The 23,002-nt window shown below is 44.3% G+C and overlaps 1 protein-coding gene across 4 annotated transcripts in view; it reads right to left on the reverse strand.

Annotated features, from left to right (window-relative positions):
* The window catches only part of LOC140716474 (N(6)-adenosine-methyltransferase subunit METTL3-like), a 93,748-nt gene that overhangs the window by 52,948 nt on the left and 17,798 nt on the right, over window positions 1–23,002 (reverse strand). The window contains exon 3 of one of the 4 annotated variants that reach the window (XM_073029236.1): window positions 278–760. The exons of the other annotated variants lie outside the window; for them this stretch is intronic. The gene's annotated coding sequence lies outside the window, so the exon portion shown is untranslated. Of the gene's footprint in view, window positions 1–277; window positions 761–23,002 lie in introns of those variants that run through there. 4 annotated transcript variants of the gene reach the window in all.

Consider the following 23,002-nt stretch of genomic DNA (forward strand, 5'->3'; position numbering starts at 1 on the left):
GAAAGCTCTGTCGAACCCAGCCTCGCAGACACAGCACACAATGAAAGCTCTGTCGAACCCAGCCTCGCAGACACAGCACACAATGAAAGGTCTGTCGAACCCAGCCTCGCAGACACAGCACACAATGGAAGCTCTTGTCGAACCCAGCCTCGCAGACACAGCACACAATGAAAGCTCTGTCGAACCCAGCCTCGCAGATACAGCACACGATGAAAGCGACCTGACCTGACCGCAGTGGACTCCAAGTCCATCGAACCTCCGAGCATCCCCTCCGGCACAGCTTCTCCGAGCACCATCCTCTGCCGAGTGTATTGTTCGGCATATTGATTGTATTGTTTGTTATATGATTATATGATTAAGACGCCAATGCGACCCCGAGGACTGGGGGCCTGTTCTTCCCAGCAGAGTCCTGGACCTCACAGCAGCAGCGGCAACGAAGGCCTTCCTGGAGATTTCCAGATGTTCCTCCGTGCTCCCACGTCCGTTTTTGATCTGATTATGATTGCGTACGGCACCCCGCTTCACAAATAACAGATAATCAGCTCTGGATAATCACACTCACGTCCCCATCTACATCAATGGAGTTGTAGTGGAGCGTGTATCAGCTCTGTGCCTCTCCTAACGATCTCAGGTCTCCTTTCAGCCTCTGCCACTCCAGGAAAAACAACTGAAGTTTGTCCGACCTCTCCTCACGCCCTCTAATCCAGGCAGCGTCCTAGTGAACTCCTTCCGCACCCTCTCCAAAACCGCCATATCTGTCCTATAATGAGACGACCAGAAGCAAGCGTGTTACTCCAGGTGCCGCCAGACCAGAGCCTTATTCAACTGCAACGAAAATCCGGCACACAGAACCTCACCATCCTGTACACCCTCATCAGGACCCCCACCACGGTCCGGTGCTCCAGGTCTATCCTTGTAACTGAAGTCCTCCCTCCCCGGGAATCTCCCCTGCACTCTCTCCAAAGAATCAGGTTTGTTTCCACTGACGTCAGCATGAAACTTCTTGTTTTTGCAGTAGTGTAACAGTGCAAAAGGCACAAAACTTACCCCAAATTACAAATAAATAACTGAAAAGAAATAACGAGGACTGTCCCGAACTCTGATGGTGGAGGGGAAGAGGCTGTTCCTGAATTTCTGAGTGTGTGTCTTTGGGCTCCTGTACCTCCTCCCTGATGGTAACAGTGAGAAGAGGGCATGGCCCAGTTGGCAAAGGGCCTCAGTGGTGGATACCACCTTCCTGAGGCACTACCTCTGGAAGATGTCCTCGATGGTGCCGAGGCTTGTGCTTGTGATGGAGCTGGCCGAGTCCACTGCCCTCTGCAGCCCACAGACCAGTACCGGCCCCTTGGCCCACACTGCCTTGCCAACCGTTAAGCAGACTCCAGTGTCAACCTCACCCTCCATTCCCCAAAGGTTACAGGAGGAAGAGTGTTTGGGGGTGGGGGGAAGAAGAGAGAAGATACTAAATCAGCCGTGATGGAATGGCAGAGCCCTGATGGGCCAAATGGCCTGGTTTGCTCCCATGTCCCTAATGTATTAGCCTCTATCACTGCCCTTGGCAGGAAACTCCATGCAAAGAACTAAACTCTGATACCCCCATCATCTCTCATATTAGCATTTCCGCTCCGGGAAAAATATGCTGGTTATCCACTCTGCCATATCACCTCCCACCCTTGTTCGCTCCAAAGAGAAAAGCCCTAGCTTGCTCAACCTTTCCTCATATCTCATGCTCACTAATTCAGACAGTATCCTGATAAATCTCCTCTGCACCCTCTCTAAAGCTTCTACATCCTTCCTATAATGATGTGCCCACAACTGAACACCATATTCCAAATGTGGTCGACATCGTTACTGCCCATTACACCTCTGGCGACGGAGGTCCTCCATCTCTGGCAGTGTTCAGGGCTTCCGCCATCATGTCAGTCGTTTCCATAGAAACACAGAACACAACAGCACAGTACAGGCCCTTCAATCCTCCATGTTGTGCCGACCCATATAATCCTTCAAAAAAGTACTAAACCCACACTACCCCATAACCCTCCATTTTTCTTTCATCCATGTGCCTGTCCAAGAGGCTCTTAAATACCCCTAATGTTTTTAGCCTCCACCACCATCCCTGGCAAGTCATTCCAAGCACTCACAACCCTCTGTGTAAAAAACTTACCCCTGATGTCTCCCCTAAACTTCCCTCCCTTAATTTTGTACAAATGCCCCCTGGTGTTTGCTATTGGTGCCCCGGGAAACAGGTACTGACTATCCACCCTATCTATGCCTCTCATTATCTTGTAGACCTCTATCAAGTCCCCTCTCATTCTTCTACACTCCAAAGAGAAAAGTCCCAGCTCTGCTAACCTTGCTTCATATGACTTGTTCTCCAAACCAGGCAACATCCTGGTAAATCTCCTCTGCACCCTCTCCATAGCTTCCACATCCTTCCTATAATGAGGTGACCAGAACTGAACACAATACTCTTAAGTGCGGTCTCACCAGAGATTTGTAGAGTTGCAACATGACCTCTCTACTCTTGAACTGAGTCCCCCTGTTAATGAAGCCTAGCATCCCATAGGCCTTCTTAACTACCCTATCAACCTGTGCAGTGACCTTGAGGGATGTATGGATTTGAACCCCAAGGTCCCTTTGTTCATCCACACTCTTAAGTAACTGACCATTAATCCTGTACTCAGTCTTTTGGTTTGTCCTTCCAAAATGCATCACCTCACACTTGTCCGGATTGAACTCCATCTGCCATTTTTCAGCCCAACTCTGCAGCCTGTCTATATCCTCTTGTAACCTTCGACCACCTACAGCTCCATCCACAACTCCTCCAATCTTCGTGTCATCCGCAAACTTACTTCCTCTACATCCAGGTCATTTATAAAAATCACAAATAGCAGGGTCCCAGGACAGATCCCTGCGGCACTCCACTAGTCACCGACCTCCAGGCAGAATACTTTCCTTCCACAACTACCCTCTGCTTTCTTCCTTTATGCCAAATTTTATCCAAACAGCCAAGGTTCAGCTTATCCCACGCCTCATGACTTTCTGGATGAGTCTCTCATGAGGGACCTTGTCAAATGCTTTGCTAAAGTCCATGTAGACCACATCCACTGACCCACCCTCATCAATTTCTTTTGTTACCTCTTCAAAAAGCTCAATCAGGCTTGTGAGGCACAATCTTCCCTTCACAGAGCCATGTTGACTATCCATGAGTAGACTGTACTTCTCCAAATGCTCGTAGATCCTATCCTTAAGAATTTTTTCCAGTAGTTTGCATACCACCGACGTAAGACTCACCAGTCTATAGTTCCCAGGTTTTTTTAAACCTACAGACTCACCAGTCTATAGTTCCCAGGTTACCTTTTTTAAATAAGGGAACTACATTTGCCATTCTCCAGTCCTCTGGCACTTCTCCTGCAGCCAAAGAGGATTCAATAATCATAGCTAATGCTCCTGCGATCTCGTCTCTCAATGCTCACAACAACCTGAGGTGTATCATATCCGGCCCTGGGGATTTATCAATCTTAATGTTTTTAAGAAGATCCAGCACTTCTTCCTTAATCTCCACATTGTCCAGCACACAGGCCCTCTCTACTTTGACCTCATTCTGATCAAGATCCTTTTCACTTGTGAATACTGAGGCTACATCCACACTAGACCGGATAATTTTGAAAATGCCGGTTTTGCGTAAAAATGATAAGCGTTCACACTATGTGTTTTTGGAAATAACTCTGTCCACACTAAAACGGAGATTTCAGCAAATCTCCTCCTCCTGCGCATGCGCAGGACACATCTACCGAAAACAAGTGACATGTTTGGTGTCGAATCTCGCCGTAAAAGTGCGCGTTTGTGTAGTTACAGACTAGAAAAACATAAAACGACGGACAGCTGTTGGCTCTCGCGCAGGAGGACTTAAAACTAAAAAACAAATACTGGAGCTTATGGCGGCAACCGACAGGGAGTTCACGGACAGATTGACCCGGCTGATGACGAACATTGAAAAACTGACTAACTCTGTTGCATTAATAAAGTCCCTTGTTAAATGTGTAAAACATGTCTGCATCAGTGCTATCTTGTATTTCCATACAATGTTACATTAGGCTGTTACACATCTATTGTCAGAGAAGTACTTGCATAAGTAGGTAAACCACCTTCATACGAGCAAGGACAGAAAACAGGGCAAAGTGAGTATACTTATTTATTCAGTAAGTTATGGGTCAAAGTATTTGGTGAGTACATTTCTAACTCTTCTGGCTTCAGTCTCTTTGCTGTCTGTTCTGAAATTGTTAGGTTGCGTTCAAGAAAACAATGAAATAATGCGCTGCCATCTGACAGTGTTTTCAAAAGTCTCCGGTTACCCCGTCCACACTGATCTGCCTGAGCAGCATTTTCAAAAGTACCCACCCTGGAAAGCGTTTCTGAAAAGCTCCAGTTTCAGGAGACGAAAACGCCGTTTTAGTGTGGATGGAGGGTAAAAACGAAGAGAAAAAGCTTCGGTTACGGATTTATCTGGCATAGTGTGGATGTAGCCCAAAGCAAAGTATTCATTTAGGGCCTCCCCAACCTCCTCCACCTCCAGGCACATGTTGCCCTCTTTATCCTTTAGCCGTCCCACCTTCATTCTCGTCATCCTCCTATTCTTCACATATGCATAGAATGCCTTGGGGTTCTCCTTAATCCTACATAGAACATAGGCCTTACATAGAACATAGAACAGTACAGCACATTACAGGCCCTTTGGCCCACAATGTTGTGCCAACCCACAAACCCTGCCTCCCATATAACACCCCCCCACCTTAAATTCCTCTATATACCTGTCCAGTAGTCTCTTAAACTTCACTAGTGTATCTGCCTCCACCACTGACTCAGGCAGTGCATTCCATGCACCAACCACTCTCTGAATAAAAAAACCTTCTTCTAATATCCCCCTTGAACTTCCCTCCCCTTACCTTAAAGCCATGTCCTCTTGTACTGAGCAGTGGCGCCCTGGGGAAGAGGCGCTGGCTCTCCACTCTATCTATTCCTCTTAATATCTTGTACACCTCTATCATGTCTCCTCTCATCTTCCTTCTCTCCAAAGAGTAAAGCCCTAGCTCCCTTAATCTCTGATCATAATCCATACTCTCTAAATCAGGCAGCATCCTGGTAAATCTCTTCTGTACCCTTTCCAATGCTTCCACATCCTTCCTATAGTGAGGTGACCAGAACTGGACACAGTACTCCAAGTGTGGCCTAACCAGAGCTTTATAGAGCTGCATCATTACATCGCGTCTCTTAAACTCTATCCCTCCACATGAAAGCTAACACCCCATAAGCTTTCTTAACTACCCTATCTACCTGTGATGCCACTTTCAGGGATCTGTGGACATGTACCCCCAGATCCCTCTGCTCCTCCACACTACCAAGTATCCTGCCATTTACTTTGTACTCTGCCTTGGAGTTTGTCCTTCCAAAGTGTACCACCTCACACTTCTCCGGGTTGAACTCCATCTGCCACTTCTGCATCCTATCAATGTCTCTCTGCAATCTTCGACAATCTTCTACACTATCTACAACACCACCAATCTTTGTGTCATCTGCAAACTTGCCAACCCACCCTTCTACCCCCACATCCAGGTCGTTAATAAAAATCACAAAAAGAAAAGGTCCCAGAACAGATCCTTGTGGGACACCACTAGTCACAACCCTCCTGTTACGAATGTGAAGCAACTCTGAGGGGCTGAAGGGTACAAAGTCGCCCCCTCCTTTTTGAGAATCGCAAGATCGTTATTAATTCGGGTCTGGGACCCAGGAAATGAGAGAGAGACACTCAGAATACACAAGGTTTGGAATGTGTCCTGACCTCAGCAGAACGGAACCACTGATAACGGCCATTGTTTCTTGGAGACGGAATTGTGTATTGAGTACTGTACTATTCATTGAAACCCCTCAGGGGACAACCAGTTAAAGGATTGCATCATCCCAACCTGATTGACATCTGAGACCCCGTGAGTAAGGATAAAAGAGGGGTCTGGGGAACAACCCCTTTAGACGCACCAGGAGAAACGCTAGAAATCCCGTGACAGCGTTTAATAGCGAAAGCCGGTGGGGGCTCGTGTGCGCCCTCCCTTTGCCTGGGGTGGCGAGCTCACCACGAAAGAACGGTTTAGCTGAAGGAGAGGCCACAAGTGAACAGCCACGACAACGAGACTCCTGACGGATCAAAATCATAAAGGAAAGCCGGCAAGTTTTTCTCCAAATCTCTCTCTCCAACAATTGCAAAACAGCGGTCCCCAATGGCTGCAGCCTGCATGAACTGAGTGAACTTTATATTTCCATCGGACAATACATTATCCCCTAGACAACGATAGAGCTTATTTCTTATTGATTATTATTATACCCGCACTTTTAGATTTAGTATTGACGACGTATATTATCTGTATATTTGCATTGATATTATTTTTGTGTATTTTTACTAATAAATACTGTTAAAAATAGTATCATCAGACTTCAACGGACGTCTCTATCTTTGCTGGTAAGTGACCCAGTTACGGGGTTCATAACAACATGGGGCCTCGTCTCGAGATTTGATACCAAATTGGAGGGCCAGTAAATCGGGCTTTTAAGTCCAAACTTGGATCTGGTTGTGCGGGTAACCAGATGGGAAACCAGCAAAGATGGACGTAGACAAATTTATAAAAAACCCGACTCTGGAGGCGCTAGAGGCTGCCACAAAGTCGGACTTGATAAATATTGCGAAAGGACTAAATCTCGCAGAGGTGAGGTTGTCGATGAAAAAGCGGGAGGTGCGGAGGGCCATAACTCAGTATTATATTGTGAAGAATGTGTTTTCGGCTGAGGTATTGGAAAATATCCCTGAAAAGGTACCAGCTAGTGGGATGGCTCAGTTAGAGTTGGAGAAATTAAGGTTGGAACATGAAATTAAGTTAAAACAGCTGGAAGCAGCTGAAAAGGAGAAGGAAAGAGCCAAAAAGGAAAAAGAAAGAGCCGAAAAGTAAAGGGAGCATGAGCTCCAGCTAAAGGAGTTAGAGGTGAAGAGGGAGCATGAAATTAAGTTAAAACAGCTGGAAGCAGCTGAAAAAGAGAAGGAAAGGGCTGAAAAAGAGAAGGAGAGAGCCGAAAAGGAGAGGGAGTATGAGGAGAAGGAGAACCAGAGGCAACATGAGTTGGACATGGAGAAGTTCAGGCAACAGCGAAGAGCTCAAGGGCCAGACCAAGAGGAGAGATTTAATGTTAGTAGGGAGTTTAGGTTAGTACCTCCGTTCGAGGAGACGGATGTTGATAGTTATTTCTTGCATTTTGAAAAGGTGGCAGTGAGTCAGAAGTGGCCCAAAGAGCAATGGGTGACGTTGCTACAAAGTGTGTTAAAAGGGAAGGCACAACGGGCATATGCGGCGTTGTCCATGGAGGAGGAGGAGTCTGAGAATTATGAGAAAGTAAAAGAGGCCATTCTTCGGGCCTATGAATTGGTACCTGAGGCCTATAGACAAAAGTTCAGAAATTTAAAGAAAGGGTGGAATCAGACGTATGCAGAGTTTGCCTATGAGAAGGGTGTGCTCTTGGATCGTTGGTGTGCAGCAGAAATGGTGGAAGAAGATTTTCGGCATCTCAGGGAGTTAATTCTGATTGAGGAATTTAAAGGTTGTGTTTCAGATGATATCCGGATGTATTTGAATGAGAAGCCGAATAAGTCCATATCCGAATTTGCTAGGTTCGCAGATGAATATGCCCTAACCCACAAGACAAAGTTTTCCTCGAATAAGAGTTACCAGAAAGACCGTGGGAACGGTAGAGAAAGCCCACCGGCTGAGGCAGAGATCCAGCCAGGAGCTAGTGGTAAAAATAAGGAGGAGGAAAGGCAAGACGACAGGAGGGGTCCTGGCTTGACCTGTTTTAATTGTGGAAAGGTGGGTCATATTGCATCTAAGTGCCTTGCTCCGAGGAAGGAGACAGGAAAAGGGAAAGCAGCAGTCCCTACAGGATGTATTGTGGTGATCAGTAAATCGACGAGAAAGCCCCAGGTAGACAGAATACGAGAGGGGCCTGAGAAATTTATTTCAGAAGGAACCGTGTCTGTGAAAGAGGGAGAAACACCAGTTCCAGTGCGGATCTGGAGAGACACTGGAGCTGAGCTGTCATTGATTCGCAGTAAGGTACTAGATTTTGGTCCAGAGACTGGAGAGGTAGTTTTGAGAGGCATAGGAAAAGGGGACAGAAGCTGTGCCTTTGCACAGGATCATTATAAATTGTGAGCTGGTATCTGGACCAGTTGAAATAGGGGTGCGATCAGAATTTCCGAGAACTGACGTAGACATCCTTCTGGGTAACGATTTAGCAGGTGGTGACGTTTGGTCGGCCATGGAGCTGCCGAGCCAGCCTGTAAGTGTTGAGGTCCCGCCCCTAGGTTCCAAGATTTATCCCGCATGCGCGATCACTTGCAGCGTGTCGAGAAAGGCAGCTGAGAACGAGACCAGTTTAAATCCGGCCAGTATCGATTTGGCTGAGACGTTTTTACCGACCCTGTACCAAGAGGGGTTAGAGGGTGGTAAAACGGAGAATAGGGAGGTGAAAGAGAGTAAAGGAGAGGAGGTGGACCTACCCTTAGCCAGGAGGAAATTTATAGAGGCACGGAGTAAAAATGAGAAACAGATAAGGCTGTTAGAAGGTCCAGGGTTGGACATGGATGATCTGTCTGGCTTGACAGAACTGTTTGAAGAAGTTGAAAATTTTAAAGGTGTTCCCGATAATGAAATGAGGGCAGTCCTAGATGAAAAGGATGCCATTACCTTGAAGAAGTCTGCTGGGTTGGCAGATGAGGTTGGTTCAGCCCGCAGGGTTGAGTTTACTCCGGAAGGGAGTTGCAGAGAGAGTAACTGGGAGGATCAGGGGAACTTAGAATTTGAAAAGGGGACGGGTATTGAAAGCCTGGAAGAGGCAGATGTCCCGTTTGAGTGTGTTCAAGATGTGGATGCACGTGGTACTGAACCTAGTAATGGAACTCAGGAAAAGTCTGAGGTATTTGATTCAGTTGAAAAGGAATGCAGTCCTTGTGGGTCAGCTGGACTTGGTTCAGTGAAGAAAGGGTTAACCTTGGTACTAGTGGGAAGTGAGAATTCCCAGTTGTTTGTGTTCAAAGGTGTGTTAAAAGTTAGTGAGGAGATAAAAGGTGGTGAGGTGAATATTATTATTGAAGGAAAAGGGAAAAGTGTAGTTCCTAAATTGAATGAAGAAAATTTAAAGTCTGGATTGATGTCAGAAGCGGTAACCAGGCTGAAGGGACAATGGCTTGTTAACACGGTGCCTGCAAATCAATTACAGGTTGATTTGGAATGTAAAGGTGCCCCACACACTATTGTTATTCAAGAGAGTGCTGTGAAGAGGCAGAATTTGAAATGCTGTTTGGACAAAGAGGGATCGCTTGCAGATCTTCTGAAAACTAATAGAATGAAGGGTCCTGAAGATAAAACTAATGACTTGCTTAAAAATAAAGAATTGTGTGGAAATTCAGCAAATGGGCTAAGTTTGGAAAACATTGTTGATAAAATAACTCCTATGAAAGGAGCATACAAAAGCCTATTCCACACTGGTGCGCAAGCTAACCACGTGGGAGTTAACTGGAAAAGGGGCGAGGGTTGATGGGATGCCACTTTAAATAACAGGATCCGGTTTTAAGGGATTTCGACAAAGCATGTAACTAATAAAGACAACCCCATGAAAGATTGACTGTTAAGTTTGAAAGTAAAATAAAGATTAGTATTTGCATGAACTTTTGTAATATACACATAAGCTAAGATCACAACTCTTTAGTTTTGGTTTTTGCTGAAGAAAAGAAAAAATAGGTGGTTATTAAATTGAAGTCTGATGCTACAAGAATTTATTAACGTACAAGATATTAAGATATTAACGGAAGACAATGTAATCGCTAACTGTTAGATGCTGAATTGAACGTATAACTATTACTCTGTAGTGAAAAAAAAACTCTTTTGTATTGTGTTAGATTCTGAAATCCTATAAGACTCTGTATTAATTAATTTTTACCTGTGGCAAAAATCCTAGAAGGAAGGGGGTCTTACGAATGTGAAGCAACTCTGAGGGGCCAAAGGGTACAAAGTCGCCCCCTCCTTTTTGAGAATCATAAGATCGCTATTAATTCGGGTCTGGGACCCAGGAAATGAGAGAGAGACACACTCAGAATACACAAGATTTGGAATGTGTCCTGACCTCAGCGGAACGGAACCACTGATAACGGCCATTGTCTCTTGGAGACGGAATTGTGTATTGAGTACTGTACTATTCTTTGAAACCCCTCAGGGGACAACCAGAGTGGTCTGGTTAAAGGATTGCATCATCCCAACCTGATTGACATCTGAGACCCCGTGAGTAAGGTTAAAAGAGGGGTCTGGGGAACAACCCCTTTAGACGCACCAGGAGAAACGCTAGAAATCCCGTGACAGCGTTTAATAGCGAAAGCCGGTGGGGGCTCGTGTGCGTCCTCCCTTTGCCTGGGGTGGCGAGCTCACCACGGAAGAACGGTTTAGCTAAAGGAGAGGCCACAAGTGAACAGCCACGACAACGAGACTCCTGATGGATCGAAATCATAAAGGAAAGCCGGCAAGTTTTTCTCCAAATCTCTCTCTCCAACAATTGCCAAACAGCGGTCCCCAATGGCTGCAGCCTGCATGAACTGAGTGAACTTTATATTTCCATCGGACAATACATTATCCCCTAGACAACGATAGAGCTTATTTCTTATTGATTATTATTATACCCGCACTTTTAGATTTAGTATTGATGACGTATATTATCTGTATATTTGCATTGATATTATTTTTGTGTATTTTTACTAATAAATACTATTAAAAATAGTATCATCAGACTTCAACGGACGTCTCTATCTTTGCTGGTAAGTGACCCAGTTACGGGGTTCGTAACACTCCAATCTGAATGTACTCCCTCCACCATGACCCTCTGCCTTCTGCAGGCAAGCCAATTCTGAATCCACCTGGCCAAACTTCCCTGGATCCCATGCCTTCTGACTTTCTGAATAAGCCTACCGTGTGGAACCTTGTCAAATGCCTTACTAAAATCCATGTAGATCACATCTACTGTACTACCCTCATCTATATGCCTGGTCACCTCCTCAAAGAACTCTATCAGGCTTGTTAGACACGATCTGCCCTTCACAAAACTATGCTGACTGTCCCTGATCAGACCATGATTCTCTAAATACCCATAGATCCTATCCCTAAGAATCTTTTCCAACAGCTTTCCCACCACAGGCGTAAGGCTCACTGGTCTATAATTACCTGGACTATCCCTATTACCTTTTTTGAACAAGGGGACAACATTCACCTCCCTCCAATCCTCTGGTACCATACCCGTGGACAACAAGGACATAAAGATCCTAGCCAGAGGCTCAGCAATCTCTTCCCTCACCTCCTGGTCAGCCTGGAGAATATTCTGTTAGGCCCCGGGGACTTATCCGTCCTAATGTATTTTAACAACTCCAACACCTCCTCTCCCTTAACATCAACCTGCTCCAGAACATCAACCTCACTCATATTGTCCTCACTGTCATCAAGTTCCCTCTCATTGGTGAATATCGAAGAGAAGTATTCACTGAGGACCTCGCTCACTTCCACAAACTCCAGGCACATCTTCCCACTTTTATCTCTAATCGGTCCTACCTTCACTCCTGTCATCCTTTTGTTCTTCACATAATTGAAGAATGCCTTGGGGTTTTCCTTTACCCTACACGCCAAGTCCTTCTCAGCCCCTTTCTTGCTACCCTATATTCCTCAATAGGCCCATCTGATCCTTGCTTCCTAAACCTCATGTATGCTACCTTCTTCCACCTGACTAGATTTTCCACCTCACTTGTCACCCATGGTTCCTTCACCCTACCATTCTTTATCTTCCTCACCGGGACAAATTTATCCCTAACATCCTGCAAGAGATCTTTAAACATCGACCACATGTCCATAGTACATTTCCCTGCAAAAACATCATCCCAATTCACACCCGCAAGTTCTAGCCATATAGCCTCATAATTTGCCGTTCCCCAATTAAAAAATTTCCTGTCCTCTCTGATTCTATCCTTTTCCATGATAATGCTAAAGGTCAGGGAGCGGTGATCACTGTACCCCAGATGCTCACCCACTGACAGATCTGTGACCTGACCCGGTTCGTTACCTAATACTAGATCTAGTATGGCATTCCCCCTAGTCGGCCTGTCAACATACTGTGACAGGAATCCGTCCTGGACACACTTAACAAACTCTGCCCCATCTAAACCCTTGGAACTAATCAGGTGTCAATCAATATTAGGGAAGTTAAAGTCACCCATGATAACAACCCTGTTATTTTTGCACCTTTCCAAAATCTGCCTCCCAATCTGCTCCTCAGTATCTCTGCTGCTACCAGGGGGCCTATAGAATACTCCCAGTAGAGTAACTGCTCCCTTCCTGTTCCTGACTTCCACCCATACTGACTCAAAAGAGGATCCTGCTACATTACCCACCCTTTCTGTAGCTGCATTAGTATCCCTGACCAGTAATGCCACCCCTCCTCCCCTTCCCCCCTCTCTATCCCTTTTAAAGCACTGAAATCCAGGAATATTGAGAATACATTCTTGCCCTGGTGCCAGCCAAGTCTCTGTAATGGCCACTACATCATAATTCCATGTATGTAACCAAGTTCTCAGTTCATCACCTTTGTTCCTGATGCTTCTTGCATTGAAGTACACACACTTTAGCCCTTCTACCTTACTACCTTTACACCCTTTATTCTGCTTCTCTTTCCTCAAAGCCTCTCTATATGTTAGATCTGGCTTTACTCCATGCACTTCTTTCACTGCTCTATTGCTCTGGGTCCCATCCCCCTTGCAAATTAGTTTAAACCCTTCCGAACCATGCTAGCAAACCTACTGCAAGGATATTGCTCCCCCTCGAGTTCAGGTGCAACCCATCCAATCTGTACAGGTCCCACCTTCCCCAGAAGAGATCCCAGTGATCCAAAAATCTAAACCCTGCCCCCTGCACCAACTCCTCAGCCACGCATTCAACTGCCATCTCCTCCAATTCTTACCATCACTATCACGTAGCACTGGCAGCAATCCTGAGAACGCCACCCTTGAGGTCCTGTTCTTCAGTCTTCTGCCTAGTTCCCGAAACTCACACTTCAGGACCTCATCCCTCTTCCTGCCTATGTTGTTGGTACCAAATGTATCACGACTTCTGGTTGCTTTCCCTCTCATACCAGGATATCATGCACCTGGTCAGAGACATCCCGGACCCTGGCACCCGGGAAGAACCAAACCATGCGGATGTCCTTCTCACGTCCACAAAATCTGTCTGCTCCCCTGACTATACAGTCTCCAATGATGACAGCTCTCCTCTTCTCCATCCCATCCTTCTGCACCACAGGGTCAGACTCAGTGCCAGAGGCCCTGCCACCGTGGCTCACACCTGGTCGGTCGTCCTTGCCAACAGTATCCAGGACGGTAAACTTATTATTCAGGGGAATGGCTACAGGGGTGCTCTGCACTGTCTACTCTCCTTCGCTTTCCCCCCTCGGATTGTCACCCAATGACCTGCTTCCGGCAGCCTAGGTGTGACTACCTCCCTGTAGCTCTCATCTATGACTGCCTCATTCTCCCTTATGAGTCAAAGGTCATCCAGCTGCTGCTCCAGATTCCTCACACGGTCTTCCAGATCACCCAGCCGCATGCACTTCTGGTAGATGTGACTGCAGGAGAGGGGAGTTCCCCCACGACGGCCACATTTCACAGGAGAGGCACATCACCATCTCAGGAGGCATTGTAAAGACTAACTGGGAACAAACTCGTCCTCAGCCTCTCGAGTCAAAGCCTCAAATCTCCACTCCTTCACTGGCCCACTCACTCTCTGGCCGCTTTCCCAGTACCCCCTTCGAGCTCTCCTAAGTCCTTTCTTTAGCTCCTTCCCGGCTACCTTATATTTCTCATAAGCCCCTCCTACTTCCTGCTTCTTATATCTAACATATGCTTCCTTTTTCCTCTTGATGAGTTGCCTCACATGTTTCATCAGCCACGGTTCCCTTTTCCTACCATTTTTTCCTTGCCTCAGTGGGACAAACCTATCCTGAACCCAGCTCAAGTGGTTCCTAAACTTCTCCCACATTACTTCTGTGCTTTCCCCTTTGAACATCTGTTTCCAATTTACTCTTGCTAGTTCCTGCCTCATCCCTTCAAAGTTAGCCCTTCCCCAGTTAAGCACTTTACCATTTCAATAGACAATAGGTGCAGAAGTAGACCATTCGGCCCTTCGAGCCTGCACCGCCATTTTGAGATCATGGCTGATTATCTACTATCAATACCCAGTTCCTGCCTTGTCCCCATATCCCTTGATTCCCCTATTAAGATACCTATCTAGCTCCTTCTTGAAAGCATCCAGAGAATTGGCCTCCACTACCTTCCGAGACAGTGCATTCCAGACCCCCACAACTCTCTGAGAGAAGAAGTTTTTCCTTAACTCTGTCCTAAATGACCTACCCCCTATTCTCAAACCATGCCCTCTGGTACTGGACTCTCCCAGCATCTGGAACATATTTCCTGCCTCTATCTTGTCCAATCCCTTAATAATCTTATATGTTGCAATCAGATCCCCTCTCAATCTCCTTAATTCCAGCTTGTACAAGCCCAGTCTCTCTAACCTCTCTGCGTAAGACAGTCCAGATATCCCAGGAATTAACCTGGTGAATCTACGCTGCACTTCCTCTACAGCCAGGATGTCCTTCCTTAACCCTGGAGACCAAAATTGTACACAATACTCCAGGTGTGGTCTCACCAAGGCTCTGTACAAATGCAAGAGGATTTCCTTGCTCTTGTACTCAATTCCCTTTGTAATAAAGGCCAACATTCCATTAGCCTTCTTCATTGCCTGCTGCACTTGCTCATTCACCTTCAGTGACTGATGAACAAGGACTCCTAGATCTCTTTGTATTTCTCCCTTACCTAACTCTACACCGTTCAGATAATAATCTGCCTTCCTGTTCTTACTCCCAAAGTGGATAACCTCACACTTATTCACATTAAACGTCATCTGCCAAGTATCTGCCCACTCACCCAGCCTATCCAAGTCACCCTGAATTCTCCTAACATCCTCATCACATGTCACACTGCCACCCAGCTTAGTATCATCAGCAAATTTGCCGATGTTATTCTCAATGCCTTCATCTAAATCGTTGATGTAAATTGTAAACAGCTGTGGTCCCAATACCGAGCCCTGTGGCACCCCACTAGTCACCACCTGCCATTCCGAGAAACACCCATTCACCGCTACCCTTTGCTTTCTACCTGCCAACCAGTTTTCTATCCATGTCAATGTCTTCCCCCCGATGCCCAGAGCTTTGATTTTACCCACCAGTCTCCTATGTGGGACCTTATCAAATGCCTTCTGAAAATCGAGGTACACTACATCCACTGGATCTCCCTTGTCTAACTTCCTGGTTACATCCTTAAAAAACTCCAACAGATTAGTCAAGCATGATTTACCCTTGGTAAATCCATGCTGGCTCGGCCCAATCCTATCACTGCTATCTGGATATGCCACTATTTCATCCTTAATAATGGACTCCAGCATCTTCCCCACCACTGATGTCAGGCTGACAGGTCGATAGTTCTCTCTTTTCTCCCTCCCTCCTTTCTTAAAAAGTGGGATAACATTAGCCATTCTCCAATCCTCAGGAACTGATCCTGAATCTAAGGAACATTGGAAAATGATTACCAATGCATCCGCAATTTCCAGGGCCACCTCCTTTAGTACCCTAGGATGCAGACCATCTGGACCTGGGGATTTGTCAGCCTTCAGTCCCATGAGTCTGCTCATCACCGTTTCCTTCCTAATGTCAATCTGTTTCATTTCCTCTGTTACCCTATGTCCTTGGCCCATCCATACATCTGGGAGATTGCTTGTGTCTTCCTTAGTGAAAACAGATCTAAAGTACTCATTAAATTCTTCTGCCATTTCTCTGTTTCCAAAAACAATTTCACCCAATTCATTCTTCAAGGGCCCAACATTGTTCTTAACTATCTTCTTTCTCTTCACATACCTAAAAAAGCTTTTGCTATCTTCCTTTATATTCCTGGCTAGCTTGCGTTCGTACCTCATTTTCTCTCCCTGTATTGCCTTTTTAGTTAAGTTCTGTTGTTCCTTAAAAACTTCCCAATCATCTGTCCTCCCACTCACCTTCGCTCTGTCATACTTCCTTTTTTTTTAATGCTATGCAATCTCTGACTTCCTTTGTCAACCACTGTGGCCCCTTTCCCCCCTTTGAATCCTTCCTTCTCTGGGGGATGAACTGATTTTGCACCTTGTGCATTATTCCCAAGAATACCTGCCATTGCTGTTCCACTGTCTTTTCTGCTAGGCCATCCGTCCAGTCAACTTTGGCCAGCTCCTCCCTCATGGCTCCATAGTTTCCCCTGTTCAACTGTAACACTGACACCTCCAAGCTGCCCTTATCCTTCTCAAATTGCAGATAAAAACTTACCATATTATGATCACTACCTCCTAATGGCTCCTTTACTTCAAGATCGCTTATCAAATCCTGTTCATTACATAACACTAAATCCAGAATAGTCTTGTCCCTGAGAACAGCTCTCGTACAAGCTGTTCCAAGAATGCATCCCGTAGGCACTCTACAAACTCCCTATCCTGTGGTCCAGCACCAACCCGATTCTCCCAGTTCACCTGCATGTTGAAATCCCCCATAACTACTGCGACATTACCTTTGCCACATGCCAATGTTAACTCCCTATTCAACTTGCGCCCAATATCCATGCTACTGTTTGGTGGCCTGTAGACAACACCCATTTGGGTCCTTTTGCCCTTACTGTTCCTCAGTTCTATCCACACAGACTCTACTTCTCCTGACCCTATGTCCCCCCCTTGCAAAGGACTGAATGTCATTCCTCACCAACAGGGCCACCCCACCCCCTCTGCCCACATTTCTGTCCCTACGATAGCACGTATACCCTTGTACATTAATTTCCCAGGTCTGATCTCCCTGCAGCCATGTCTCCGTTAACCCAACATCATAGTTACCCATTCGCACCTGAGCTTCAAGCTCATCCGCCTTATTTCTGACACTTCGTGCATTCAGATATAGAATTTTTAGCCCATTTCTCCTCTCTCTGTTTGAATCGCTGCCTATTGTGCTGATTATTAAAATCATCTGATTCTATCCCTTTCCATAGCTATGGTGAAGCTAAGGAAGTTGTGGTCACTCTCACCAAAATGCTCCCCCACCAAGAGGCCTGTCACCGGATCAGGTTCATTACCCAGAACTAGATCCAGTATAGCCTCTCCTCTTGTCATCCGGTCCACATATCGTGTCAGGAATCCTTCTTGAACACACCTGACAAATTCAGCCCCATCTATCCCCCTTGCACTCAGGAGGTGCCAGTCATTATGAGGGAAGTTGAAATCACCCATAACTACTACCCTGTATTTCCTGCGCCATTCTAAAATCTGCCTATTTATCTGCTCCTCGGTGTCCTGAGGGCTATTTGGGGGCCTATAGATTACTTCCAGCACAGTGATTGATCCCTTCCTATTTCTGACTTCCACCCAGACTGACTTCATGGACACTCCTTCTGCAGCGTCCTCCCTTTCTATAGCAGTGATACTATCCCTGACCAGCAATGCCACTCCCCCCACCTTTTCTACCTCCCATCCTATTCATTTTAAAACACCTGAACCCCAGGACCCGCATCACCCAATCCTGCCCTTCCTCCAACCAAGTTTCAGTAATGGCCACAACATCGTAGTTCCACATACTAATCCATGCTCAAAGTTCATCCTCCTTGTTCCTAATACTCCTAGTATTGAAATAGACACATTTCAACCCCTTTAACAGGCTACAGTTAAGTTCTGTCCCCTGCCTGTCCTTCCTCATCAACTCAGAACTCTCTCAGCATCATGCCCTTGTCCTTCTACCTTAATACCTGCATTCACATTCTGATTCCCACCCCCTTACCAAATTAGTTTAAACCCTCCCCAACAGCTCTATCAAACCTGCCTGCCAGGATATTGGTCCCCCTGGGATTCAAGTGCAACCTGTCCTTTTTTGTACAGGTCACACCCGCCCCAAAAGAGGTCCCAATGATCCAGAAATCTGAATCCCTGCCGCCTGCTCCAATTCCTCAGCCACGCATTTATCCTCCATCTCATCCTATTCCTATTCTCAATGTTGCGTGGCAACATCCCGAGATTACTACCTTTGAGGTCCTGCTTTTCAACTTCCTTCCTAACTCCCTGTAGTCTTCTTTCAGGACCTCGTCCCTTTTCCTACCTATGTCATCGGTACCAATATGTACCACAACCTCTGGCTGTTCTCCCTCCCACCGCAGGATATCTTGGACGCGATCAGAAACATCCCGGACCCTGGCACCTGGGAGGCAAACTACCATTCGAGTTTCTTTCCTGCATCCACAGAACCGCCTGTCTGACCCCCTGACTATAGAGTCCCCTATCACTACTGCCTTCCTCTTCCTTTCCCTACCCTTTTGAGCCACAGGGCCAGACTCTGTGCCAGAGGCATGGCCACTATCGCTTCCCCCAGGTAGGCTGTCCCTCCCAACAGTACTGAAACAGGAGTACTTATTGTCAAGGGGTACAGCCGACTTCCGGTAAGTTGGCGATTGTTTAGTCGCTTCAAACTTTTGCTCCGTTATACTTCCTATTTTCGCACTATGTGTCTCCCTTTTTAAACCTTAGTTCGTTATTTTATTTGCTTTCTTTTATCTGCCTGCGAATACGTCTATCTTATAATGACTACAAAAAGTACTAAACTCGGGAGAAAAGAAACTTCCACGGCTCTGTCGGCTGAGATTCTCTCTATCCTGGAACAGCATCGACGAGATACTCTAACGGATATCAAGACTGAATTTAGAGCTTCTATCAGTCAGCTGGAGTCAAAATTGGATCAGATTAATGCCAGAGTGGATGACCATGCTGAACATCTATCTCGCATCGACCTAACCTCTGAAGATTTAGAACGCCGTGTTCAACATCTAGAAACTCTCTGCTCCAACCTAACGGAAAAAAACAGTAAACTTACTTCCAAAATGGCGGATCTCGAAAATCAGAGCAGATGCTGCAATCTGCGAATTCTCGGTTTGTCGGAGGCCATCGAAAAGGGCTCTTCCGTTGAATTTTTTTCTTCTTTTCTCTGTGAGATTTTCGGGAAAGAATTTCTCCCGACTCTACCTGAACTAGAAAGGGCTCACAGGATTTATGTTCCTCGTGCCATTTTGGGTTCTAGACCATGGCCAATTATATTATGTTTTCATCGATATCAGGTGAAAAACCGTTTGATTATGGAGGCACGGCGAAGAGGTACTTTGACTTTTCAAAATACAACTATTCGTTTCGTGGAAGATTATGCCCCCCAGGTTCTGAAGATGCGTGTTGAGTTCAAAGGCGTAATGAAAGTGCTTTGTGATCGTGGATTCAAACCTTCTCTTTGTAACCCAGCCGATCTTCGAATTACGCTTACTACTGGAGAATATAAGTGGTTTAAATCAGTGAAGGAGGCTGAGTTGTTTGTTGGAAATCTTCCAACCATCTTGGCTTCTTCGGACCCGGTTTGATTTTCTAAAATGGCTGATAAGTACTTCTTGAATTAAAGTTTTTTTTGCGAACTCAGACTCTACTTGAATAATTCAGTCATTAACTATTGAGATTCTAAGGGTTCTAGTTGGTCTCTCCCTGGACTTGGTGCGATTTTCTTAAATAGATGATTTAAATTTAATGTTTCCCTGTGGACTTTAGATTTTACTTGTGTAATTTATTCTACTTCTGAATAACTTTAACTATAGAGAACTACAATTGGTCTTAATTTGTTTTGGAGGCTTGGAGTTTCTTATTGAAGGCCTCCCTGTTGATTTACGGTAAAAGATTTGCCTTTTTTAAAAAACGGCTGATATGTATTCTCTTTAAATTTATAATTTCCCCCTTCCCCCCCTTTTATTTTTTCCTTTCAATTTTTCATAGTTTCTCACAGGTAGGTTAGTTTTTTTTTGTATTAAGTTTTATACCTTTTCTGATGAAGTTGTTCCTATTTGTAATTTTGCTCTCTAGTGCATAAATTAGCTAGTATTTGCTATATTATCTATACGGAGCCTATGTCAATGATACGGAACTGGAAGTTATTTTTGGGGTAACTTTTTTTTTGTAGAGCTAGCTGCTTTTTGGGGTAGCCATCTAGTTTTGGGTTGCGAGGGTGGGGTGGCTTCTCTAGTTCCAACATTATTTACTGTTTTTTCTGTTTTCCCTTGTTATTCAGGACATGTTTCTGCCCTGATTTTACTGATTTATGTTTACATTTTTGCTCCCAGACTGTTATTGCAATGTTTGATTTTATATATGCCTACTACCTTTTATGTACTAACAATTGATAATGGTTAATACACTAAAATTTGTGAGCTGGAATGTAAAGGGATTGAATCATCCTGTTAAAAGAAGGAAGGTCTTCTCCCATATTAAGCAACTCAAAGCTGACATTGCTTTCCTTCAAGAAACTCATATTCGTAGTTTTGATAATTCTCTGCTTTTGTCAAAGTGGGTGGGTCAGCATTTTCATTCATCCTTCCCGGCCAAAGCTGGGGGGGGGGGGGGTTCCATCCTTATTCATTCAAATATTCCTTTTGAACTCCATAATAAGATAACTGACACAAATGGCCATTTTATTATCGTTTCTGGTAAATTATATAATACTAAAGTTGTACTAGCAAACCTGTATGCTCCCAATTTTGACGATGTTAATTTTTTTGAATGTTTTTTCTCCTCATTACCAGATTTAAATTCATATTCTCTTATCCTGGTGGCGACTTTAATTGCTGGTTAGATCCCAGTTTGGATCGATCGTCCCCTGTTACTAGATCACCTACTAAATCTGCTTTAGCTATTCACTCTTTTCTTTCTAATTATGGTATCTCTGATATATGGCATTTCCTTCATCCTACTGAGAGATTATTCCTTTCTTTCACATGTTCACCATACCTTTACTAGAATTGACTATTTTTTAATTGATAATCAACTTATTTCATTTGTCCATTCTTGTGACTATCAGAGTATACTGATTTCTGATCATGCTCCAATTACTTTGTCTCTAAATTTTCCTGGTCTCCCTCAGAGGAATAAACATTGGCGTTTTAACCCGACTTTATTATCGGACAATGATTTTCTAAAATTTATTAAGGATCAGATAACTTTTTATTTAAACACTAATACGTCATCTGAAATGTCATCCCAGATTGTCTGGGATGCCATGAAAGCATATTTGAGGGGTCAAATAATCTCATATACAGCAAATTTTAATAGAAAGTCCCGTATAGATCGATTAGACCTAATTAATCAGATTAAAGAATTAGATCAATTGTATGCTCAAACTAAGAACCCTGAATTATATATGAAGCGTGTAGAACTTCAAACTAAATTTGACCTTCTTTCTACTCAACCTGTTGAAAGTCAACTTCTTGAAAGTAAGAGTCGCTTTTATATTCACGGTGACAAATCTGGTAAATTTCTAGTTAATCAGTTGAGGCGTTCTAAAGCTAAACAACATATCACAAAGATCCAGACGGAGATGGGGATATTACATCGGATCACTCAGAAATCAATGACGTATTTAAAAATTTTTACTCTCGGCTTTATTCCTCTGAATCTCTGAATGAGAATATTTCTGTTGATCTTTTCTTAAATACTCTGAATATTCCTTCGCTTTCATCTGATTTTAAAGCAAAACTTAATGAGCCAATATCATCAGAAGAAATATCTTTTGCAATTTCTGCACTGTCTTCAGGCAAATCTCCTGGACCTGATGGGTTCCCCGTAGAATTTTATAAATCATTCTCTTCACTCCTTTCTCCTCAGTTACCCTCAGTACTATCTGACTCGTTTAACTATGGTAAATTGCCATCCTCATTTAATGAGGCATGTATTATTCTTTTATTAAAAAAGGGTAAAGACCCAGCAGAGTGTTCCTCGTACAGGCCAATCTCTTTGCTTAATGTTGATGTTAAAATCTTGGCCAAAGTCTTGGCTCATAGATTAGAGACTGTTATACCCTCCATTATTTCTGATGATCAAACTGGTTTTATTAAAAACCGTCTTCCTTTTTTTAACATACGACGTTTATTTAATATTTTATATTCACCTTCAACTGGGATTCCTGAATGCGTTATTTCTCTCGATGCGGAGAAAGCATTTGATCGTATAGAGTGGAACTACCTCTTTGCGGTTTTAGAAAAATTTGACTTTGGTCAAAGTTTTATCGCGGATCAAATTGCTGTATCTATGTCCTGCCGCCTCTTAGAACCTAACCCTTTAATTGCTCTGTTTGGTTTCTTGATTGAGACAGATATACGCTTCAGTTCGACTAAATGTCGAATATTATCTTTTGCTTCTCTCCTGGCTAGACGTCTAATCCTCCTTAGATGGAGAGATGTTGCCCCACCCACACATGCTCAATGGCTTAACGATATCATGTCCTGTTTAGACTTTGAAAAAATCCATTATTCAATTCTTAATTCGGATATAAAGTTTCATAAGGTCTGGGGACCTTTTATTGAGTATTTTCATAATTTTCCTCTTAATTAAGTTTTTTTTCAGTCCCTTGCTTTCAGCTCTTTTTTTTGGTAGTAGGCATTATTATCTTCTGTTTTCAAGTGTATTTACAGTTTTGGGGGTTTGAATGTTCTGATTTATATTTTCTACATTTTGTTTTGGTTGGTCTGGAGTTTTTTTTGTGGGGCTTGGGCAGAATACTAACTTTACATGACTTCAATTTGGGTGCTTTCTCAATGATCTTATTTTGTATTATATTACTATTGTATGTTTATCTTACACTGTATTAATTTTCTACTTTGTTTTGGTTTTTTTTATTTGTAGTGTTGTCGAAAATGTATTAAAAAATCAATAATAAAAAAAAGGGGTACAGCCACAGGGGTACTCTCTAGTAC

The sequence above is a fragment of the Hemitrygon akajei genome, chromosome 25 (genome assembly GCF_048418815.1).
Source record: "Hemitrygon akajei chromosome 25, sHemAka1.3, whole genome shotgun sequence".
Classification (NCBI taxonomy): Eukaryota; Metazoa; Chordata; class Chondrichthyes; order Myliobatiformes; family Dasyatidae; genus Hemitrygon; species Hemitrygon akajei.